This window comes from Lepisosteus platostomus, chromosome 17 (genome assembly GCF_059453375.1).
Source record: "Lepisosteus platostomus isolate fLepPlt1 chromosome 17, fLepPlt1.hap1, whole genome shotgun sequence".
Classification (NCBI taxonomy): domain Eukaryota; kingdom Metazoa; phylum Chordata; class Actinopteri; order Semionotiformes; family Lepisosteidae; genus Lepisosteus; species Lepisosteus platostomus.
The window spans coordinates 355,012-362,259 of NC_142627.1; the positions used below are offsets into that span (position 1 = coordinate 355,012).

Genomic DNA, 7,248 nt, shown 5'->3' on the forward strand with positions numbered 1-7,248 from the left:
GAGAGAAAAGAGAGAGAGTACACAAAGGGGTGGGGAACCAGGGAACTATTTAAATGGAAAATGGGCGATCTCCCCAGACTGTTAGCCTGTTTCACTGTTACCTGGATACCTCTTTATTTAGAACTCACTCTCCCCCCTGCCTGTCTGACTTTTTTTAATCCTTCTGTACCCGGATTGCAGCGAGTAAGTTATTTTTCCAAGAAAAAAAGAGAAATTAAAAAAAAGAGAAATTTCAACAGAGCCTCTTCTCTTCTTGTGTCTAATTTTTAGTTAAGATGGATTCAAGCAGGATTTTAGATGAAAGGCAGCGACCTTAATCAAGCCCAAATCATAATTGAACCCATTCAGAGCCTACATTACATTTTAGCGTTTCATTTTGAGCTGAAGATCCTCACACCTGAAGAAGGCTTGCGTTTTCTCTCTTCTCTTTTAAGCATGTGTACAATGCTGTAAAACAGTTTAAAATAATTAAAAGTTTAAACAGTATCGACTAAACTCCATTAATATAAGTATTGAGTGGTATTAAATAAATACAGCTTTTTAGTATAGATTACACTTTTCTAAAATGTATTTAAAAAATAAAAACGATTACAATCTAATCTTTCCAGGTTTGATCCCAAAATCCAAATAAAGCTAAATGGGGATGTAGCGGCAATGCTTGTTAATAAGACAGAATTAAGCGTTGGTATGCTCCTAAAAGAGGCCCCATCTCACCCTCCATCTCTGTGGTGCAGCCACAGAGAAAGAATTCATGCAAGCTGATTTAAGATGTTTTCTTGTGATAAGAAACCAGCTCCCAAAGGGGGATGCACTTAGCTAAGCCTGGCTATCATGACCAATGGTCAGCCATTGGCGCCTATCTGTCTAGGGAGTGCGAGTTGGACATCTGGATTGCATTCCTAAGTGTCAGGACTAAGTGACTCATATCTCACCTTGACCAACCAATCAGGGACTGGCAGGGCGTGGTAATACCACGTGGGTCTACAATGCCCGCCAAACTCTCAACCAATCAGCACACATCTGGGTCTTGATCAAAAAGGGAGCGCAAGCTCAGTTCTGGGCTCTCCTTGGCCATTTTCGCGCATCCTCAGAGACAATCACGTGACAACTGCTGTTGTCTGCAAAAGGACTTGGACTTTGTTCAAAGCGCGAGGCCGAGGAACCCGTACGTACTCAGAATTCTACCAACGTGAATGCTCCGCTTGATCAACGGCAGCCTACAGTTGGACCCTCGTCGACAACCTGAATAGCTTATTCAGAAGCAGCGCTGGACCGGGAACGAACCAGTTTCTTCCCAGGCAAAAGAGTGACTTGTGAGGACTCGCGGTCACACTCTGTGCATAGAGACTTTCTACTAGCCAGCCGGACTGCTGGTAGATCCCCTCGGAGCAACGACTGCCCTGCGCGCCGCAGTCAGATTCCTCCGCCCGTCCTACTCCGAGCTGCACCTCGACTGGTTGGCCGGTAGCCAGAGGACGCCGTCACAACGCCCATTGGACAACCGCTGCAACAGAGGCTGCAACAGAGCCTGTCAGCTGGTATGGTGTTCGTGCCGGGAATTCCAAATCCCAACACAGTGGATAAGTAAACCCCATGTGCTACATTGCGTCTCGAGAATTCAATTGTACCTCAACACAAGTTGTTATCAATTTAATTCATGAGTAATGTGTTTACTTCCGAGTTTAGAGTAACAGTGGGTAATAACACTGATTAGCGATTTGGTAACCGAACGATATATATTGACATATATTCTCTGTTGTGTATCTCTTTGTGTTTGCATCTCTTCGAGATTATATACCTTGTATATTGATAACCCTCACCGTAAGGTCTGCCGCTCGTGTCCAGGCAGACTAGTATATGTTTGTTGCACAGTTATATTAATAAATGTATCCCGTGTATTGAACCCGTGTGTGTGCGTTGTTAGTTGTTCTGACGATTGATTTTCTAAAAGCCCCGACGAACAACCTCGTGATTACTGCTACAATTAATAATTGTCTCAGTAAACCCATCAAAACCACTACAGGGAGAAAGCTATGCTGAAAGTTTATTAAGATACTTAGAAGACAAAGATAACAATTTATGTTGCATTTGTCTGATTGTGAACCAAAACATACATTTAATAAAACACGTGTTTGTTATTTAAATCAAAATGGGGGTAATGAGGACTCTCTCTCTTATTATCAACACTAGTTCAATTGTGGCTCTTCTCAGATACTGTAGTTCGGCACTCAGGTAGATTGCCAGGCAAAATAAAAACAGGTTTCGATAGTTAATAACCACTTTTTATGCGCGAAACACGGGTGCTTTTTCTTCCTCCTGATCAATTTAGAAATATGTGTACGCTGTAAGGTTTTTACTTCTTAATTAATCTTTTAAAATACGCATTTCGAATAGAAGCAACATATGCTGTTGTCTTCCTGGTGTGTACAACAGATCAGCAGGTCTTTTTTCTCCAATCAGAGGGGTGTCAGATGGTGTCAGCCAATCACCATTCTGAAGCCGTACCGTAATCTCTGGTATAAGGACACCGCAGAATTCTGTCGTATTTTCATTTTAGGAAATTATGAAACGCTCGGTTAAAAGCAAGGGAGATTGTACATTAAAGTGGACATAAAAACAAGAGTTTGCTGCGGCGTTATTGGAAACCCAATTTTAACACAAATCACCGACATTATATCCTAGAAGACACAGACCGGCGCCAGTGGGAGCGTAAAAGAAAATGCAGACGAACTAGGGATTGGAAAGTTTCCAAGTGCTTGTACAATCGATGGAAATGTTCAAATAAATGTGCAAAAGAATGAAAAAAATCATTTATTCCTTTATCATATTGGCTAGCTAATGTCCTCTCTTTGCTAGTTACCTGTGGCTGTATTTCTGCATTGCATAGCAACGAGTGACTATATTCTCAGGCGGAGGAATGTAAACAGCTTAATTTTCGTATTAAATTTTTTTTAAAATTAAAATTCATTCTAAACAGCAATCGCATATCTGGGGACCGTTTCATAAAACTTTGATGCTTAAAATGTTTAGGGAGAAATGTAAGACTTGTGTGTAGTTTTTCTTTAAATTACCAAGACCAGCCATATACAGTACAGTTTACATACAGTAATCTGTTTATGTTCCTAAATTAATATTGTTTATGACCTTCAGATGCGTTATGCTCCTCTTCTTTTTATGCTCAGCTACTAAAATTTCCCTTTAGTGGTAAAATTTCAAATAAATATTCAATACTAAATGAATTAAAATGTGCACAGTAAAGAGATTAATTAAATCTTTTCACTACCGACCAATGCACCACGAGTGCCCCGTCGGTCATTTTGGCCAGCCAATCACTTACTGCAGTAGACTGTGGTGGCTTGTGGGTAGTTGCGTGCGGTACGGGTTTGTACTGTGCAATTTGAATGGCTGCATCTGAATACATGCTTGTATTATTGTTTTACAGATACTGTACCATCTCCCGTTCATCACCAGCCAGAGTGCCAGGGGGGCATTATAGAGGACCACAAACACGCTAAGTGATGCACAGAAGAGACTGGTGGTGGATTATCTAGCCCATTCAAATGGAACTGTGGAGAAGAACCACGATAGGATGCTGGCACATGACAACATCTCCTCTGCCATTGATCTCATTGAAAGGTTGGGAGATGAAGGATCACAGTAAGTGTAACCATTTTATAGACAAAGAGACATTCCCTGGACACATCAAAACAGCAGTTCTTAGTTTGAATGGAACACATCTCTTTCAGATCTTTCTTTAACCTGTGTGTTAGAGAACTTTGCACTAATTGTTTTTCTTTCATTTTACAACAGATCAAAGCCAGGATCCATAGCAGCTGCTGCATATAGATGTCAGAAGATGGATGATGCTGCAGCCTTCCAGGAGTTGACACGAGAGTTTCCAGTAATGTTAGATGGGCAGCCTCCTAAGAAGAAGAACCGCCTGAGACTCACAGGCATTCACGAGCGACACTGTTACAATAGAGAGCAGAGCAGAGGAAGATGAGACTGCAGAACATACTCGGTAAGTATGCAAATTATTGGATTTCTTCACTATTTCAGCTATCTTTGAATGTTTTCTCAAGGTTTCTATAATATTCTTCATTGCAGGGAAACACAAGCAGCAGTTGCCAACAGAAAGCCAAGTGAACAGTTACATTCAAGAGATGAACTGGTCATCCAACACACCAACAACGTCAGAGGACCAGGAAAACTGGAAACCCCTAGTGGAAATCCAAACAGATGGCAAGGACATTGCAAACAGTGTAAGAAATCCAAACTGGAGAGGTCTCCATATCAGGGATGATCGACTGATGGACAACACGTTACAAACTGTTCAGGAGGAAGAGGTGCCACAGGCTCCTACAGATTTAGAAATGGAAGAAGTGGAGGAAGGGGAGGAATGGGAAGATGCCAGCATGTTTCTGATTCCCATCACTTTGAAATCTGTTACATTCTGTTCTCTTGAACACAGCTAGAAAGAAAAACAAAACCATGGCCCAAATGAAATTGGATCAAGCAACTTCCTGCACATTTTCTGGAAGAAAAAATAAGAAAATCTCAAGGTCCTCAGTTGGAATGTAGTCCACAAGACTAGATTGAGAGAGGTTCACTGGGACCTCTAAAAAACAACATGACCATGTTGACTCTGGGACTCACGACTTGCAGAATTGCAGCAGCATGATTTTGGTGGAATCCCCATTGCTAAAGCAGTGTGAGGTAGACATCACAACAGTGTCTGACGTTTGGTGCTGAGGATCATACGGTCCTACTTGTCACATTGAATAGTCAGCATGTTGAATTGAATTTGTTAATTCAAAGTACAATGTTAACACATTTTCAAAGCCAATGTATACACATACCTCACATCAGAATAAAAAGCCAAAGCCATAACAAACTTTTCATGACATCACTAAAAAAAAAAGATAGCGGAGATGTTGCACAGTGGGGCTGTACCACAGCAAAAGAAAGGTGGAAGATATCAAATTTGAAGACTAAGAATTGTGGGGACCTGGGTACAGTCTTTGCAATGTGTGAATGGTCAGCATTAATAAAATAATTAATGCTAATAAAAGCATTTCTTTTCAACAACAAAGCTGCCTATTTTCCTATGACTGACATGGGTTGAAGGACTGGGGAGGAGTAAGGGGAGTGGCTATGGGTGGGGCTAAAAGTTTTCATCGAGTATATCCGTGCTCACTCCAGCTGTACGAATCAGTGATTCAGTGAGAGGCATTTCATCCCTTTGCAATTTTTATTTTTTTCTGTTGTTTGCTTGTTTTTCTCTGTGATTCACAGAGCAGATTCAAATAAGAGTCTAGAGTGATGCCTTCAATCTTTTACTTCTTCAGACAACTTAGGAAAAAGCACCAATGGGAAAGCTTCAAAATGGATTCTACTTTGTCCCCCAAGGGTGACATCAAGTTAGGTTTTTTCTGTGAGTATAAGACCCTGGTGCTCATGTTTGATGAAGTGAACAGAAAGCAGGTTGTGAGCTTGAGTCCAGTGGCTGTACAGTACGTGGAAAGCCAGAAGAAGTTTTGGCTGAGATGAGAGACTCAATTACAGTGCATTTCTGCTTTTTCATATATATATAAAAAAATTGTTGGACAAAATGCTTTTTAAACAGTTTGCATAATTTTTCTTTTTGGAAAAAATATGTTACAGGTATCCTAAGCAAGTGTCTGCTGTGCTGGAGGAAGAGATGACACAGGTTTCTCCAGAGTCAGAGGAGGATGAAGAAGAGGAAGATTCAAGCTCTGGTCATCTTGATCAGCAGTAAGACTTTCTCTTTTATTCTGTATGTGTTTCTTGTGTTTAATGCTTTAATTCAAGTTATTTCCAGATGGTATAAAAAGTTTAAAACGACTTTTCTGAAATTTCTGAAATTAGCCTTTTCCAAAGCCTGAGTAAGATTGGCTCCACTGATTTCTCTTTGTCTCAATTCTGAGAGAAGCGAACGGAATGTGTGTCTTATACAAAGGAGAAAGACAAAGTATCATGAAACCTGGCACAGTCTTTGAAAATGAGACCAGTGATCAAAGAGTCATTCACAACTGGACAGCCAAACAAACCCAAAATCACACGAACAATAGATCACAAAGTGGTGGGAAATTAACTTTGAAACGAACAAGAACGAACTGTGAAAATGACAACTATCATTGCAAAAGATCAAGGAACCAATGCATACAGTTGAACATCTGAATGGACTTTTACCCACACTCATATTTTAAATAAATCTTATGCAAACTCAGTTTTATAAGAACTAACTGTAAACAATTCAGAGACTAGTTCTTCAGCTGATATTTCATACACTCACTCAGTAGATATACATTTTCTTATTGATCGGCAACAATATGTGTGATAGAGCTCAGGGAAGTGTCTTACCATCAGCACCAGCTGTCAGTGGTGTAGGCTGTCCCCATTGCTTTTCACATTGTACTGTATACTAATGTCTGTGTAAGCCACTATAACAACTGATATAACTGATAACTATCTAGTTTGCAAATGCTTTTGTCTTGATTTGACTTTTGAATGATGAAAAAAACAATTAGAGACAGAATTCTTATTTATTATTGGTGACAGGTTAATTCACTGGTTTTAAACACAAAACAAATATTCTATTCCCATGATTCCTGTAACTGTTAATGGAACTGATATTGAAATAGTAAATGAATACCCCTTGGTGCCTTGCCTTTGCTTACAGATTCAGCGATTCAAAGTGCGTGGCACAGACACGTACCGCGGGTAATTGGCTACGTCCTTGCGCATCGTGATGCGCGATGATGCGCAATACCGCGGTACGTGATTGGTTGACCGACAGGGGCACTCGTGGTACGTTGGTCGGTCGTAGAAAGATTTAAATGTCTTTGCTGTGCCTGTTTTAGTATTGAATATTTATATGGAATTTTACCACTGAAGGGAAATCTTAGTAGCTGAGCATAAAAAGAATAGGAGCATACTGTAACGCGTGTGAAGGCCATAAACGGTATTCATTTTGGAACATAAAAATACAGTATTACAGTATATGGCTGGTCTCGGTACTTTAAAGAAAACATACACACCAGTATTCCATTTCTCCCTAAACATTTTAAGCATCGAAGTCTTTAACTAACGTGAAATAACGTGTATAAAAAGTGGTAGTTTTAATCTTTTCTGCTAATATAATATAGAATTGCGTATCTAAAGAAATTAATAACGATATAATTATATTCATATACTACAACACAGTAGTACATGCTGTACAATGTC

The 7,248-nt window shown here is 39.9% G+C and overlaps 1 long non-coding RNA gene across 1 annotated transcript; it reads left to right on the forward strand.

The window, feature by feature from the left end:
- Positions 1 to 2,492: 2,492 nt before the first annotated feature.
- On the forward strand, positions 2,493 to 5,049 carry LOC148645914 (uncharacterized). Its single transcript, XR_015927916.1, has 3 exons — positions 2,493 to 3,657; positions 3,811 to 4,021; positions 4,108 to 5,049. It is a non-coding gene; the product is annotated as an uncharacterized LOC148645914 (long non-coding RNA).
- The last annotated feature ends 2,199 nt before the right edge of the window (positions 5,050 to 7,248 follow it).